Below are 18,525 nucleotides of genomic sequence, written 5' to 3'. Positions count from 1 at the left end.
CACTCAAACTAATAGAAGAAAAACTAGGGCAGCATCTTGAACACATGGGCACTGGAAAAAATTTCCTGAACAAAACACCAATGGCTTACGCTCTAAGATCAAGAATCGACAAATGGGATCTCATAAAACTGCAAAGCTTCCGTAAGGCAAAGGACACTGTGGTTAGGACAAAACGGCAACCAACAGATTGGGAAAAGATCTTTACCAATCCTACAACAGATAGAGGGCTTATACCTGAAATATACAAAGAACTCAAGAAGTTAGATCGCAGGGAGACAAATAACCCTATTAAAATCTGGGGTTCAGAACTAAACAAAGAATTCACAGCTGAGGAATGCCGAATGGCTGAGAAACACCTAAAGAAATGTTCAACATCTTTAGTCATAAGGGAAATGCAAATGAAAATAACCCTGAGATTTCACCTCACACCAGTGAGAATAGCTAAGATCAAAAACTCAGGTGACAACGAATGCTGGCGAGGATGTGGAGAAAGAGGAACACTCCTCCATTGTTGGTGGGGTTGCAGACTGATACAACCATTCTGGAAATCAGTCTGGAGGTTCCTCAGAAAATTGGACATTGAACTGCCTGAGGATCCAGCTATACCTCTCTTGGGCATATACCCACAAGATGCCCCAACATATAGAAAAGACACGTAAAAAAAAAACGTAAAAAAAAATAAAAGAAAAAAAGACACGTGCTCCACTATGTTCATAGCAGCCTTATTTATAATAGCCAGAAGCTGGAAAGAACCCAGATGCCCTTCAACAGAGGAATGGATACAGAAAACGTGGTACATCTACACAATGGAATATTACTCGGGTATCAAAAAGAATGCCTTTATGAAATTCATAGACAAATGGTTGGAACTGGAAAATATCATCCTGAGTGAGGCAACCCAATCACAGAAAAACACACATGGTATGCACTCATTGATAAGTGGCTATTAGCCCAAATGCTTGAATTACCCTAGATGCATAGAACACATGAAACTCAAGGCGGATGATCAAAATGTGAATGCTTCACTCCTTCTTTAAAAGGGGGAACAAGAATACCCTTGGCAGGGAATAGAGAGGCAAAGATTAAAACAGAGACAGAAGGAACACCCATTCAGAGTCTGCCCCATATGTGGCCCATACATATACAGCCACCCAATTAGACAAGATGGATGAAGCAAAGAAGTGCAGGCCGACAGGAGCCGGATGTAGATCTCTCCTGAGAGACACAGCCAGAATACAGCAAATACAGAGGCGAATGCCAGCAGCAAACCACTGAACTGAGAATAGGACCCCCGTTGAAGGAATCAGAGAAAGAACTGGAAGAGCTTGAAGGGGCTTGAGACCCCTTATGAACAATAATGCCAAGCAACTAGAGCTTCCAGGGACTAAGCCACTACCTAAAGACTATACATGGACTGACCCTGGACTCTGACCTCATAGGTAGCAATGAATATCCTAGTAGGAGCACCAGTGGAAGGGGAAGCCCTGGGTCCTGCTAAGACTGAACCCCCAGTGAACGTGATTGTTGGGGGAAGGGCGGCAATGGGGGGAGGGTGGGGAGGGGAACACCCATAAAGAAGGGGAGGGGGAGAGATTAGGGGGATGTTTGCCCGGAAACTGCGAAAGGGAATAACATTCGAAGTGTAAATAAGAAATACTGAAGTTAATTAAAAAAAAAAGAAAGAAAAAAAAAGAATGTCCCCTAGAGGCTCCTGTATTTGAACTCTTGTTTTCTAGTTGTTGGTAATGTTTGGGGAGGCTTTGGAACTGTTATAGGGTATAGTCTTACTGGCAGAAGTAGACCACTGATGGTAGCTTTTGAGGGCCTATACCCTGCCAATTTGAATGTACTTTCTGCTTTCTATGCAAATAGAGATATAATCTCTCAGCTTCCTACTCCAGCCACCTGCTGCCTTGCCTCATCCTCCTTATAGACTCCCCTTCTAAAACTTCCATTAAATAAACCATTCTCTCTATAAGCTGCTTTCGGTCTTGTCATTATCACAGTAAAAGAATAGTAATTACTACAACTGCCTGGCACCAGCCACTCTGAGAACATGCTTACAGGACTGTTTTCACAGTTATTCACGATGTATTAAAACCTCAACGTTTATATTTCAAGATTCACTTCATGTGTGAGAAACAGGAGAATGGAAACCATAGGCAGGTGGGTTCTCCACACTTTGTACACAGGCCAGGCATGACTAGAGAAAGATGCAAACTGGCTTTTTGCCTTCTTCCCATCCTTGCTTTTAGAAAATGTCACCAGGATCTCTTTATGATCTGGGGGTGACCTAATAAAGGACAGTGGTGCAGACTTTCACAAATATTTTGTCCTCCAGTTGACTTGTTATATAGCTTCAGTCTCTCTTGTATGACTAAAGACTGTGGTGCCCTGAAAGGCCAAGCAATCAGGAATATCTAGTGTCTTCCCTGTGCTGCATTCTGACCTCTTAAGTGTAACATAATAAAAATAATAGTAATAATAATAATAATAATAAACTTCATCATCACTATGATAAAATAATTATTGATTCCCATGTCTGGGTATGTTTACCATCTATAAAGCAATACCTTTCTAGTATGTATAAAAAAACTGGTGTGTATAAAAGAGTATCTAAAATTGGCCAGTTATTTGAAGTTTACATAAACGTCATGGGAAGAGAGAGATCTAAGCATTCAATTGTCTTTCTCCCTCCCCCTTCTTTTCTTTGTAAATCTTTTCCCAGTTAGTGAACTTCCTAGAAAAGGAGAGAGAGAAACGTGTGTTTGCTGTTCCAGAGCTCCACTTGGCACATACTCCTTGAAAAACAGGTCATATATCTCAAATTGTTTTTTGCTACCATGGCAGCTGGCCTCATATTCTCGCTCTGATATGAACCAGCAGACACTGAGAGCTGTTGGATTTGCATTTTAACTTTGTCTTCTTTGTTCTCACCTAGAATTGATGGACTCATAAAAATTTTAAATGATTGTCATTTATTGCATGAGCAGAGCAGTGACTCAGGGCAAGGCAACGCATGAATCAGAGGAATTACCAGGCCGGAGTTTCTCTTCAATTTTATAATTATTTTTTTTTAAAAAAGGAGTTCAAAAGATTTCTGTACACTTGATCCCATCCCAAAGTCTGAGGAATTTCAACAATTCATAGACAATTTAAACCTGATAACGTATGTGATCACTTAACTTTCAAATGTTTTTGAAGATATGTCAGGAAACTAATAGTCACCCATCTTCATTTAGTAAGGAAAACACATCTTGATATGAATTTGTATGGTGGCCCTTGCCATGGCTATTTGAGCACCATGTAGGGAAAACTACAAGTCTTAGAATATTGCCTCAGTGGATAAAGAAGTGACCACCGTGTGAGCACAAGGAACAGAGATCAGCGTCCACATGAAATCTGAGCAGTCACGGCAAATGGTCTGTAATCTTAGCACATAGTAGGCAGTGACATGGGATCCCTGGGGCCGTCTGCTTAGCTCAACTATCTAAAATTAGTAAACTTTGTGTTCAGTGAGAGATCCAGCCTTGATCAATAAAGACTGTTCAACAAAGATGTCCAATGTCAACCTTACGCATAGTCACGGTACTGCATGAGCGCCCCCCACACAGAACGCACAGCTGAAAGCCCACAGATGCCCAGGCCTGTGAACATACACACACATCCAATACATGAGAAAGAAGAGAATTTTTCTATTCTCAATTTAAAAGTACAGAATAAGAAGCCTGGTATTCTTTAAATTCTCTACCAAAGTAGACTGGGCTCTACTCTAATGTCCATGACATTGGCCAAATGCAAACTGGAGGCATTAAACTAGAATGATAAATACATTAGGGTACAAGCCAGATGGGCAGCCATTATTACAAACAACTTACTCACTTATGACACCTTTAAATGGACATGACTGACCTTCTTATTGAAATCTGTATCCAAACAGATTCAGGCACTTCACATGGCATGACCTGGAGCTGTCCTTAGATTTCTGACTCCCGACAGTCACTATCCATCAACCTACAGAAACTTAATCTTTTGCCAGAGTCTTTGTTAGTGTGTCTTTGGCCCTTGCATAGAGATATCTTCAAAAGCACGGTGATCATTGAGGACACAGCCTAACTCTGGCTGTGCTGCCCTGGAAGGGCATTTGAAGCTGGCCTGAGAGAAGCGAGCAGAAGTGGCTGTATCAGTCTTGAATCTCATGATCTCATGGACCACATTCATAGCTGAAATCAGTGTCACTCCCTCTTTCATGCCGGGAAGCTAGTTGAGATAAGTATTCTTTGTGGACGTGAATACTGGTATACCGTTCTATCTCACTTCCGGATATTTTTCAGAGACTTAACTATATCAACTCTTTATTTATTTTTGTATGATTATTAACTATGTTATTATTTTTGTGCCTGTCCAGTTCATGTAATATATTTCTCTCTGAAATGTTTTATCTTTTTAACAATAGGTAAGAAAAAGTTTCACTGTTCCTATACATACATTATATCTATCCATATCTTTATCTACAGCTACATATACATATACATATGCATATACATATACATATATAGGAAGAGAAAGAGGAAACTATATATTATACTCTCAAAAATTAAATAAAATATTTTATCACTAATAGATTAAAGTAATTTATTTCAAGGCACATGGTATTAACATATTTAGCTATGAGGAAAAATGATTTTTCCATAAAGGCTAGTTAAAACCACACTGCTTTAGATTACACTTGAAACCTGCTTACACCTCGTGTCTCCAATTGAGATGGAAACAGAAGGGCACTAAGAGTGACTGGTTGTTAACTTGACTACAACTGGAGTTAACTAAAACCCAAACAAGTGGTCACAGCTGTCAGAGATTTTTCTTAATTAAATCAAATGAGGTAGGGAGACCCACCCTAAATCTCGTCTACACTCTCTGGGGGCAGCCAATATACAGGACACACGAGAAAGGACTTCAGCTTCTTGCCTACTTGTCTTCCCTCTTGTTGACAAGCTCATTCCTTCACTAGTATTAGAGGCTGCCTCTTCATGATTTCAATGTATACTGAGGCCCAGCTAAAACATCCAGACGTGTGGACTGAACAACTACTACATGCTTGGGCTCTCCACTGGGAGACATCCATTGTTGGACTCTCTGGACCACAGCCTGTAAGCCACAGTAATAAATCTCCTATATATACTCATTCTATCAATTGTGTCCCTCTAGGGAACCCTGACCAACGTAGTGACTATTAATATTGCTTTCTCCTTTAACAACAGATGAACTTCTTTTATCCAGAAACACACACAGATGCAATATATTCAACCCAATTCACACACACACACACAGGCTGTCGATCCTCTTGCGTAGCTTCAAGCTCTATTGGATGACCCCATGCCCATTGGAAGGGGATCACGATGAGTGATATCATGGAGTCTGAAAATGAGTGGTAGATATGATCATCGTTATAATCAGTTTTTATAGGTTTATGAAATTCTCAATGACTAGATAAAAATATATTTTAAAACCACCACTAAGACCAGTTCTCTTCTATGGCACATGTTCTAAAAGCATGAATTTGAGAACATGTTTGCTGCTTTGAAGATAACGAACCAAGTTTCCAACTGATGGTGCAAGAGCTGCTTTGTGCTCTCAGATTAATTGTCTGTATCCTCAATAAAACAGTCTTCAAAAGTACAAGGTCTGGTCAGAGGGATTTCCTATTTCCAGTACCTCCTGAGGCCTTTATGAAAACATTTGCTAATTCTTATACAATCAAGGAAGGATTGTATAATGTTGAGATGACTCTGCTCATCTTGTTCTCTGGATGTCCATAGCTCATTAAGGAGATAATTTGAAATGCTCAATCTTGCCACACCCTGTGATGAAACCTTCTCTAACACTAACTACATGCAAACAGGGACTCAGAAGACTCATGCTTTGAAACCCAGCTTGCACTTGACGCATGCCACAGATGTCGCCGTCTGAATTCCATATCCATAAAGGGCATGTTTCCTATATAATTCCGATATTTCCTGTATTCCCTGTTCTTTGGTATACATGGAATGACTACAGAAAGCGATCTAAAAAGGGATATGGCATTCACTTAAAGGATATTTTGATGACCCCAAGTCATTTAGCATCACACACACACACACACACACACACACACACACACACACACACCGAGAGAGAGAGAGAGAGACAGACAGACAGACAGACAGACAGACAGAGATAGACAGAGACAGACAGGGGGAGGAGAGAGAGAGAGAGAGAGAGAGAGAGAGAGAGAGAGAGAGAGAGAGAGAGAGAGATCTTAGTTTAAGACTTGTACACCAGGATGTATAGAAGAGCAGAAGAGCTTCTCCTGGGTTTTGTACTCCTGATAACACCATCACCTAGGATGAAAGAAAATGCAGCAGTTAGCAATGTGGGAAAGGCCATGGGTTTAGTGCCAAGGTCAGAGACAAGTCTGGTTCTAGTTGTCTGGCACAGTATTCTTAACTGCTGCTCCTTACAGATCAAACACCCATTAACTGGAAATGTCTATTCTCTTCCAGGAATCATCTGTACTCAGAAACATCTTCCTCCTAGATTTCTGTTGCTTCCCTCAGTGTTTGTTATAAATACTGGTGCTATGCTATAATTTACTTTTATTAGGGTCAAAGTCATATGCTGAGATCTCCAACCATTTCAATATTACACATAAATTTTATTTCATTTCATTAAGATTTTAATTTTGGAAGTTTAGAGTACTTGTTGCTCTTGAAGAAGATGTGGGTTCAATTTCCGGCTCCCACATGGTAGCTCACAATCGTCTGTGACTCACGTTCCAGGGGATATGATTGAGGATTGACATCTATATGCAGGTGAGGGCAGGAACAAGGATAAGACAAGGCCTACGATTGAGCAGTGAAAAAGTAAGGCAGGTGCAGAGTTTTTGAGAAAGTAGAGAAAGAGGAGGAAAAAGAAGAGGAACCAAGATGGAGAAAGAAAAGGATGGCCCAGATCAATGTGGCCTTAAATGGCCACAGGTAGCTATAAATATTTTATAAGGGATGGATTATTACAGGCCAATTTGTCTTATCTGGGTGAGCAGTTTATATCAATATTAATTGGCTCCAAGTTTACTTTGTGGACATTTTGTGGGGTGAGAATTTACTGATATAAATCTGATTGATAAATGACAAGAGTTTTGATTTTGCTGGGTTACTGGGAATTTTAACTGTGGGGCTGGCATGAAAGCCACTCACCGAGGGAACTTAGCAAGTTGGGTGGAGACATTTTGAGAGCTCTGGACCAGTCTGCTGAGTTTGGCTGGCTGAATGGGTCTGCTGGCACCATGTGGCTCACCGGAGCTGGCGCTAGCTTGAGATGGAGTTCCTAGTTTAATTATTGACCACTACATATGATCTCTTCTTCCTCCTCAAGCACCAGACATGTGTATGTAGTACATACATACACGTGGACAAAATACTTACATATTAAATAAACAAGTAATAAACTTTGGGGCAAAAGTGAAAACTTCTTAGACTTTGAGTTTGAACAGGAGCTTCAAAAAGTATTCTTGACTTTTTAAAAATTTATACAAGTATTAAATACTAGTCAAAATTTTATAAAATATAAAAGGATTAAAAACAATGTATAATGGGTAGGATTAAAATATAGCCCCCCCAATATATTTTGGTCCGAGGAACCTTTGAGTGCTCCACACTGCATAGAAAAGGAGCCTCTATGGTGCAATCACATGGAGGATTTTGAAACTTGAAATTGTCTTGGGTTAGAATGAATCCAGCATCACCCAAGAGTCCATATAAGAGGAAGGCAGGAAAGTCAAAATCAGAGGCTATGAATAAGCTAGGAGCGGTTGGCTGAGAATTAGTGAAAGAAGGGCCTAAGTTGAAGAATGTAGCTAGATTCATACCCTGGACCAAGGAGGGACATAAACAACAGACCCTTCCCCACCTCCAACATTCTAGAAAAAAAAAAAAAACCTTTGTCCATACTCTTATTATAGTTCAAAATGCCTTTTCTTTCATCAGACTTCTAAACAATAAGTTGAATTGGTTTAAGCCATAGACTTTGGGGTGGTTTATGACATAAATAATCAGTGCTGAGTATTATTGTATTGAGTTTTCTTTTTTCTGTTTTCTTTGTCTTACTATTGTTTTTCCATCATTGTGTTTTTGTAGTTCGCTAACCTAGAGATAAGAAAGCACATTAAAAAATCCATAGGATATTTGCTGACATCTTTCTCTTTGGGTTCTTATTTTTATGAAATACAACACATCTGTTAAAAGTATCTTTTAAATTTTATAGGGGTCATCATACAAGACTCATAACAAGTAAATGCATGAAGCAGAGACTTCTCCAAGTAAGTCGTCTCTACTATTAACTTACAGCAGATCGGACACTTGCATAAGAACGTGCACAAGCTGTTGACTACTAATTCGACTGAGTTCCCTTTGAAACTGCTGCAAGGCAAGAGAGGGAATGGGCTACACATGGTATCCTTTGAGAGGAAATGGTCCCTAAAGTTTAATTCTTTGATAGTGGTAGCTTAATGGTAACCTCTTGTTCAATTGTGCTAGATATTTTCAACTTAAACAGATTTTTCAAACTCTAAACTACAATGTAGATGCCATTTTTACCACAAAGGGCATTCAAAGTGATAATATGTGTCATTAACTGAAGGACTGGGAGGTTGGAAGAGCAGCAGGCATGCAGACATTAAATGCCTACACCCAGACAACACAAATGTTCTCATGTCAGCGATCTCTTCAAGAACTCTTACTTGTGTTCTGTTTGCTTGACCTATGCTGCATTGGGGGAGTAATTAGAAGTCACAGAACTTCTTTGAGAGTTGGTCAACTTAGTGTTCTTTAAGCTGAATGCTTGAATTCTCTCTCTCAGCATAAAAGTCACTTGGTTATGTCAATAGATATACACGAACAGACACTGTGACCAAGGCAACTTTTGGAAGAAAATGTTCAATGGATTCTTACTGTTTTATTTATTATGGAGAGGAACTTGGTAGTAGGCAGGAGGAACACTGGGGCAGCAGCTGAGAGTTTATCTGTTGAGACAACCATGTAGTAAGGAGACAGAGAACTATATTGGCATGGCATGGGCTTAAAGGTCACCCTCCCCAGTTACATAGCTTCTCTAAACAAGGTCATACCTTCCAATCCTTCCCACACAGTTTCAACAATTGCAACCCCAACATTCAAATAAGTGAGCCAATGGGGGGTGGGGAGTTTTATTCCAACCACCACAGTTTTAAAGAGAATATAAATAATTCTGGGAGGGAGATGTTCTGGGGTACGTGAAACTAAATGTCAAGTTTGACATTTGATAGAATCTAGGTACATACATAGTGTGAAGTTTCCCAAAAGTAAAATATTCAAAATAGAAAACTATTTAATGCATTCTAACTTTTGATCTGTAGTTATTAGACACAGTTACAGGATAGAGGATGATATCCTGACATATACACACTGTGGAGAAATACCTGATCACCTATGATACTTGACATCACCTCATAAAGAATTTTCAAGTCCTTGTCACAGGCTAACTTGAGATAATGTCTGTTTAAACCTTAGTTAACTGTTTTGCCAAAGGACATTCAAAGCTTTGTTCAACTGCATTTAGAACAGTAGTTCTCAACCTTCCTACTTCTGTGATCCTTTAATGTGTTCCTCATGTTCTGGTGACTCCCCTGCCCATAAAATTATTTTCATGGCTACTTCATAACTGTAACTTTTCTATTGTTATGAATCCTAATGTAAATATCTGGCATGCAGGACACATTATAGGCAAACCCTATGAAAGTGTCATTTGACACTCAAAAGCGTTGAGACTCATGGACTTAGAAAAACAGACAGGGCACATATAGCTGTGCTCACTAATGTAAAGGCTTTTGTGCAGGAAAACTAGAGGACTATCTTAGCTTTATTGAACAAACTAATGTCTCATGTTTTCTCAGGCATGACAGGTCTCTAGTTTGGGGTATTTTGTAATCATAATTAACTGAAGATGACCGACAGGTCAAGGCTGAGAATTCTGTGAATCAATGAGCAGGTTGTCATATCTAATATTTCCATAAGCCTTACAGCAGAGCCTCCAAGGATGCCCTAGGGACCGATTTCCTTCAGATAAGACTGTGAAAAACCAAACGGAGATGCAATTAGCAACCTTGGCGGTAACCTAGTGCAATTCTCTTTAGACTTGAGATCTCTCTTCCTTTTTCTCTGCTTCAGTTGTTGGTACTGAGAGAGAGATGAAGGAAATGTAACTTTAGGATATAGAGAGAAGTTAGGAAGATCCAGGATTAATGCTTTCCATAGTTAAAGGTAAGAGTCATCTGAAGTCAAAAGACATGGTGGTGTCAAAATGGTTGGCTTAGCATCTTCCTGGGAGTGATTGACACTGGAGTTGGAGGCTAACTTACCCGGGATGTGGTACTGGAGTATCAGCATCACATGGAAATGGTATTACACATTCAGGTATACAGAAAACACACTGAGGTTTCATGATGATAACCCCTGAAAAGCGAGAGAGAAGTGAACACGGGACACACACTTGGTGAGTGCCAGGGAACGTGGAAAATTAGGAAGGCAGACTACTAAAATTACCACACAGGATATCCGTACAAAGCGTGGTTTAGGAAACACATGACAAGTATCCATAGGTGTATACCATCTGTCTTACCCGTTCCCTTATAGTCCTGCCAGTAGTAAAGATCTGTGCGTTGACTGCGGCTTATGAAACCTAATGAATTTCAAGCTAGATGCTCTCAGTTTGTGTTCCAGCTTGCTGTTCCTTGATTATACTGTCTTATCATATCGCTGGGAAATCCTAGTGACAGTTAGTTTTTAGTTCAAATGGATCAAAAAGTTGAGTTCCCAAAGCAAGACCTACAAAAGGATAATGATGATACCCATTCTACTCTCACATTTCTAATCAGTAATGCATTGCTCTGTATAGAATCAGTTTAGCCCCACAGAAACATGCATGCCGAAATACAATTGGGTCTACCTTTGCTAAAAAGTAAACTAGTAGAAATTCCAGGGACCACGACGCAATGCAAATTTCGTACGTGAAGGTGTCTTTATCTTTGTATAGGATTAAGGTGACTATTACACCATAGGATAATTGGAGATCCTTGGAGGTGTTTCATGCTAACTATGCTAAAAATCTAATAAAGACATTCTCCTTTCTCAGCAGCTCAGATATGAACCCTGTGACTTCTGAAGCTCTATCCAAGAGCTGATGGGCTGGGTGCCTGAGAGTCTCTCTAAATGATTATCTCTGGTGGAGCTTCAGAAATAACAGCTCCGTTCCCCAGAAAGGCATTGATTTGCCAAGTCTTACCCTCGTGAGCTATCCACTTCACTTAACAAGATTCCCTTAATGGAAAAGGAACAAATATTCTAGTCATTTATCAGTAGCTATTTGCTTAAATGCCATCCCTGGCAAGCAAACATTTGCTATTCTCTGTACTAACTCAGACTGTGATGTTCTTTAGGCTCATGTTCTATGCCCTTAGTCATGGGCATTTTAAATAGCACCTTTAAGTTACTGTTGTCTATCCTTTGCTCCCATTGGTCTACATATTCCTTTGTGGGGATGATTTATTTCAGATTACTTAATGAAGAAGAAAAGACTGAGAGTGTAAATCTACTGTATAAAATCAGAGCATTCAGAAGCCGAGATCACAGACAGAGCATGTTTGGATAAGCTATAATGAAGCCATCATTAACCATAATTGATAACAGAGGCTTCATGCGCTTTATTACAGAGATGGTGTGGTACGATGTATGTGCCTGCTTCAATTCACAGCTTCCAGTAATACACCGAAGCAAGATGAGATAAGAGCAGCTACCACGAACAGGTACAGTAACTCACTCAGCAATCTTGGCAGAGAGCAAGCTGTGACTTAAGCTCAGACATTTGGAGTCCAGAGTAAATATTTAGCGACTTCATGCATTTCCCATTCCTAATTGGAATTACTTAGAATTTATCCAAAGGCTGAAGGCTCGCTTCCTTGTTGGTGTAATTTGGCAGCTGAGCAGCTGGGTCTCCAGGAGATGATGAGTCTTCTTAATTCAGAAATTAAATCAGGGGCTTTCCAAGCTGAGTAATGTTCTGCGGTGCTAACATAAGCAGTGAGATCGCAGTATGCACATGCTGTCGGTCTATGTCTCATAGCCTAGACTTGTGAGAGAAGGAAGGAGAGAGAGGAAAGAAAGAGGAGAGAGGACAGGGAGGAGATGGGGGATGGAGGGGGAGAGAGGAAAGGAAGAGGAGAGAGGAGAGGGAGGAGATGGGGGATGGAGAGGGAGAGAGGGAAGGAAGAGGAGAGAGGAGAGGGAGGAGATGGGGGATGGAGAGGGAGAGAGAAAGAAAGAGAGAGGAAGAGGAAGAATTTTTGTTGTAGAGGTAATATATTACATCAAGAAAATACTGTTGGAATTAAGTTCCCCCAACCCACACAGTACACATTCACTGGTGGTAGACTCACTGTTAGTTGACATGTTGTGTTGTTCTTTTTGTTGTGTTGTTCTTTTTGTTGTGTTGTTGTTCTTTTATTGCTGGAGTTAAAGTTAACTTTTCTCATCTATAGGGGAAAGAGAAGTCTGATTAGTTTTAGCCACTTAAGGCCATGAAATAATCTTGTTGATGAATGTTGTCCAGACCCTTCCTCGACTTCCAGTCCTCTGGGGTTTGGTGCCATTACTGTTGGGGAAACTTTTCCGGTCATGGTGGGTGTTTTGTTGTTTTGTTTTGTTTTTGTGGGGTTTTTTTTTGTACTTGTTATTTTGTTTTGAATCACTGCTACTTACATAATCATGGTCTTTCTTCTTTCTTTTTCTCCCTTCCTTCCTTCCTTCCTTCCTTCCTTCCTTCCTTCCTTCCTTCCTTTCTTATTTTTGTTTGCAAGTATTCTGTTCAGTTGTCTACCTTGCTTTAAGGTCATGATAATCCTGTTGGGTCTGTTTCACAGATTAGAACAATAAGGCAGAATTATTAAGAGATTTGTTCAACTTTACATCCCTGAGAAGTATCAGGACTAGAGTTTGATTTCAGGCCTCCTTGTTGTCACAGTTCTGGACCTAATGTGGATAACAATAAGGTAAAAATATTGATTTGGGGTCAAAGGTTCTATCTAGGCTTCAGTGTCAAATCTGGCAGACCTCCCTCCAGTCCGGAAACACCTTGGAAGAGGTCTGATTCCCATATCCACACACAGTGACCTGTGGCCCCTTTCCTCATAGATTGATTTCTATGCATGATAGAGCTTACTTACAGAAACTCTCTGATAATTGGTAAGGATGATTAGACACTCACACTTCCAACTCACACCAAATAAAACGTAAAGTTCTGTCTCCCTTGAATGTGATCAGAGTTCAGTTACATTTCACTGAAAAGAATACTAGTTTAGCAAATGAAGATGTGTGTGGAAAAATAACCTAGAAAGGAAGTGATTAAGAGTCCAGAATTACTGTGTAGCCTTCCCTCAGTGTGACTGAGTAAGACAAGGGTCAGTGTTAATGTTTCATAAGAGACAGAGCAAGCAAATTGGGTTTTATATGTCAGTAAAGACATTGCAGAATGTTTTACACACATGTTATGTTCATGTAATGATTATTGCCTATTTTTCTTAATTGTGCTATAAAGAATAGCATAGAAGGAAAAGTGTATATCAGTAGAACAGTAATCAGATTGCTGCTCTAAGTGAAGTCTGAAGTGATGAGCTAGGGAGATGGTAATGAATGAGATTGGACAGACAGGAGAGAGAAAGGGGGTGGCACTATATGTATTCCGTAGGCTTGGTTTCTAGTTTTAAACGTGAGGGAGGAGAAAGGCAATTTTGAGCATGTCTAACCAAAATGGGCAAGCAGAATATGATGACAATGTGGGTCACCTATTGTAGAGACACGAACAGTTGAAGCTGCAGATCCAACGAGGAGTGGGATCTCTGCTCCCAGGCAAGATGACAAGCCACAGTGGCCTTGGGCCACCTGACCTTGAAGGCATGGGCAGGGAGGAATTTTCCAGTTCCCAAATGATGGATGAGACAAGGTAGACAACTTGGTATGCTCTAATACCTCTGCATTATGGCATCAGAAAAGGACAATGTTGGTAGCGTTCAAGGGAAGGGAAGAGGATATCCTGTGGGCTGGCAAGGTGGTGCAGTGGGTAAGGGTGATTCCTGCAAGCCTGATGACCCGAGTTTGATCCCCAGTATCCATATGGCATGAGGAGAACGGCCTTGTCCAAGGTGTCCTCACACATTACGGCATATGTGCACACATATACTAAATAAATTATTTAATTAAATAGATACCAAAAGGGAAAGCCCTGATTATAAAGATCCATTAGGCAAAGGTTATTTGACAAACACACACACACACACACACACACACACACACACACACACACACACACCATATAAAATGCACATATACATACAAAACACTGCAATGAAGGTTGGAAGCAATGACCAATGACAACATATCAACTAAACTTTAGTATCGGGGCTCCTCTGTCACTCTCCTTATGTTCTAGTCTCTCTCAATAGAAGCTGCTTTTTCATGAGCACAGGCTGCCAGAAATGTCTCTCCTGCCCCGATACCTTTGTTTGTCCCAATGCATAATTTTCTTTATAACTGTTTTGGCATTGTTCGCCCCATAATTTCCCTCATCATCATCACATTTTGTTTCTAGAAACATATTTTCAAGTGCTTGGCTGTGTAATAATTGCTCCGTGTGGACGCTGCCAGCCCTCAGAGCTGCTGAGCTTGAAAGCTACTGACTCTTAATATTTTTAATGCCTCTTGGAGTCGCACCAGCATTAACCATTTATAAAATACCAACCGCAGTGCGATATGTAGAAATGGGATTGTGTCTCACGTTTGCCAAAACAACAGGCCTTTCTGAGATCATTTTTCTTTATTTGGTTTCTGGGAGAATACAATGTGGGGACCTGTGATCAGCTGCCAAAGGCAGCCTAGCATTGTTGTGGCTTTTTCCCCCCTGAAATGATTTTATTATATTGAGCCTTTGCCTCTGAACACAATGTTCTAACATCTGATACATGAATCAGTGCGTTTTGAGATTGTGACCCTTTGCTCTGTTCTATCTTGCAGTGTTAATCATGTAATAGTTACTAATATTTAATGAGGAAACTTAAAATTTTTTCCCTGGGAAGGCAAAATATGAGTTTAGCTTTCATCTGTAAGATGTAAAATGGAATTGAATGAGGTTTAATCCAAAATCAAGTTACTCCTATCCTGGAAAAACCATGTTCTGCCATAGGGCGTGACATAATTATGTTAGTTACATTCTATTGCTATAATAAAATCCCCCAACCTCCCCCAACAAAAATTTCATGTTAGGCAAGAGAGATCCTATTTCAGTTTGCAGTTCCAGAGGCGATACTGTCTGTCATGGTGGGAAGGGTATGACTGCAAGAGAATAAGGTCAGTTTAGCAGTCAGGAAGTAGGTTGATAACATTTCATTCGTACGCAGGGAGAAGATAAAAGAAAGAGACAGGAAGTGAGGCAAGGCTGTAAACCCTAAAGCCCTCCCCCAGTCACATACTTCCTCCAAATCTTCAAACATCCTGATACAAAACCTCCCCGACCAGTTGTTCACATACAAGAAGGAGGCATTTCTCTTTCAAAATAACAATGTTGAATTCAATTTCTCCATGTTTCAGCCATTTCTATGTCAAGGGACAGTAGCATACAGTTTGCCGCCGACAGTGTCTGAGATAAGGGAACTGACTGAGCACTTTAAGTTTTGTTTTATTTTGTTTTTTTTTTATTATGTGAGTTTTGAGATCATTTCATTTAATGGCAACCTTGGATAAATCTAACTTGATTACAAACCCCTTGATTAAAACCAGGTTGTTGTTCTAACTTGTCAATAGAACCCTGAAAAATCAAAACAGTAATTGCAACTGATAAGATAACAAAACCAATTAATATTAATTTTGTTTTGGTGAGAAACAGCAATTGGCTAAGATTATACCCTATAGTAAATGTCTTGAGACATCGCTTTACCATGTCATTTGTTCAACGATGGCTCTTATTAGTCAGAAAGTATGCAGATGTACTTAGTATATATCGTGCTGATATCACCACTCTCTGGGAATATGAAACATCTCTGTGCTGTTTTATTCACGCTCTCTGTAGGTGAGCAGAATCCAACAATGGTTTGCTTTAGAAGAACCTGAATGTAATTTCCATAGACAACTATGAGGTTTCCTGAGGAGAAACAGGATAAAGAAAATTCTAGACACAAGGAAAAAAAAATGGGAGTGTGTGAAGGTTGAAATCATGCTTTGTTTAATGTATTTGTTTCAGGTACTGTCGATGGCTTTTCTTGAGGAAGCATAAACACCTCTTTGCCATAGGTAGATCCCCAACAAGAGACCAAAGAAACTTCTATAGAAGGCTACAATAGTGAGCCAGTGAGCTTCTTGGGGTACTGTGCGGAAGCGCAATTGATCGTTATTTACAGAAGCACAGATCACTCAAAGGCAGCTGCAACATGTAGAATGATCAGGAGAGCTGCATCCCTGGACTTCCCTGCAGGAATTGCAGGCAATTCAGCAGGCCAGAGAGTCTCTTCTCCTTAGCCACTGTTGCTTCTTACATAATTTGGGGTGAGGTCTTTTTAGTTTCAGTCGCCTCCAAGGACTTCTGAGTTATTGTCATTTTTTTTTAATTGTGTGTGTGTGTGTGTGTGTGTGTGTGTGTGTGTCTGTGTGTCTGTGTCTGTGTCTGTGTCTGTGTGTTTTTGTGTGTCTTGGTCTATTTTTGTGTGGACTCAAACACCTCAGTCACAAGTCACACATGTGAAGGTCAAACCACAACTCTCGAGATCCAGTGTCCTCCTTCCCTCATGAGTGTCTCAGGGACAGAACTCAATCAAGCGTGGTGTTAAGAGTCTTTATCTTCTAGCTAGACTTGATTTTTTTTCTTATTTGCTATTTCCCAAGTCTTAATAAGAAGCCTCTCTCAAGGTGGGGATCTTTCAATTCTGAGGAAACAGCTACACAACAAATATTAAACATTACAAAAGAGAAATAGTGAGATTTTTTTGGGGGGGTGTCATAAGAAACTTGAACTTTATTTTAGCTCATCGCTAAGAATGAGACAAGAAAGCACAGCAATAATGAACTTATTATGCAAACAAAAGACGTTTAATATGTTTTGCAGCAGAAATACGTGTCACACAAAGGACAGTGTCCCCTTTACCACTGTCACAGTGTGTGATTTTAATGAACGCTGTAAGGAACTATTTACTCTAAGCCAGTGAATTCAACCTTGAAATTCAGCTTCAAGTTAATAACACCTGTTACTTACTTCAGTCCAAGCCTGGTCAAGTTCATGGCATAGACCTAAGGGAGAATTTATCACAGAAGGATTCTCCAAGATTGCCCTTCAGATTAAAAACTAAATGAATTCTCTATAAATAGGACTATTGATGAGACTAAAATACTTTAAGAGTCACAGGGCCCCAGACTCATCAATGGGCCAGAGTATACTCTTAATTGATTTGCTTTAAACCTTTTTGGTTGGGTCAGGTCAGGGGAACAGAGGGGAACTATGCAAAAGCTCTCCTGATTCTCTTTACCATGTATAATTCTGACAGGAAGACATGATACTGACACCTAGGAAACCATACATAGTTTAGATAAGATAATGTGAGATAACAATCTAAAATGGACAAGGCATCATAAGCCTGCCACTATTAAAGGAATAATGACTAATCAGGTTGCGACAGAAAAGGACTGATCACAGAAGTGACCAATGTGAGAGGAGCTCAACATGCAGACATTATTCTAGATTACTTTTGTGGATTCAGTCCAATCGCACAAATTCTCCAAATAAGAAAAGTTCAGGGAGGGGCGTCTCAATATGAAAGGATGACAAAGATTGCTCATGCAATGTTCTCATATGGCAGAAGTCGTGCAAGATTACAAGAGCTCTAGGTACCTAAGGAGGACCCAACCCAGCTAAGCTGTAAATTCAGACTTCATTCTCAAAACTCCATGAAGATGAAGCCTACTGAGACTTTAATCACTATGGAAAGGGATTTTTCCCTAGACCCCCACATGAAGTTCTGGATCTAAATTGAGTGAGGCTAGGCTTTAACATAAAGAACTGTAAGACAAATTTTGCTGCTTTAAGCCACAGAACATGTCTACTGTAATAGTCTAGAATGATAATAATCAACCAAATGCATGGTGGAAAAAATCAATTATGTTTTTGAAAGTTCAAAAAGAGAAAGGTGCAATTTTTAGGAAGAGCTCCCCTTGGAATGGAGTTTGAACAGGCTCTCAAGTTCTAGAAAATGCTAAATATGTTTGGGAGCAGACGGGAGGTTCACAAAGAACAACCAAGGAGATGTCTTTGTCCAAAGCGTGGGCAAGGGGAAAACATTGGAATGAAGTCTGGATTAGGAAAATGATTTGGAGGGCTTTGCATACAAAATGAGAAATTTGAGCTATGAGGGGAAATTTTTAT

The sequence above is a fragment of the Rattus norvegicus genome, chromosome 10 (genome assembly GCF_036323735.1).
Source record: "Rattus norvegicus strain BN/NHsdMcwi chromosome 10, GRCr8, whole genome shotgun sequence".
Taxonomy (NCBI): Eukaryota; Metazoa; Chordata; class Mammalia; order Rodentia; family Muridae; genus Rattus; species Rattus norvegicus.
The sequence above is the reverse complement of the archived record's forward strand: the minus strand, read 5'-3'. Positions refer to the sequence as shown.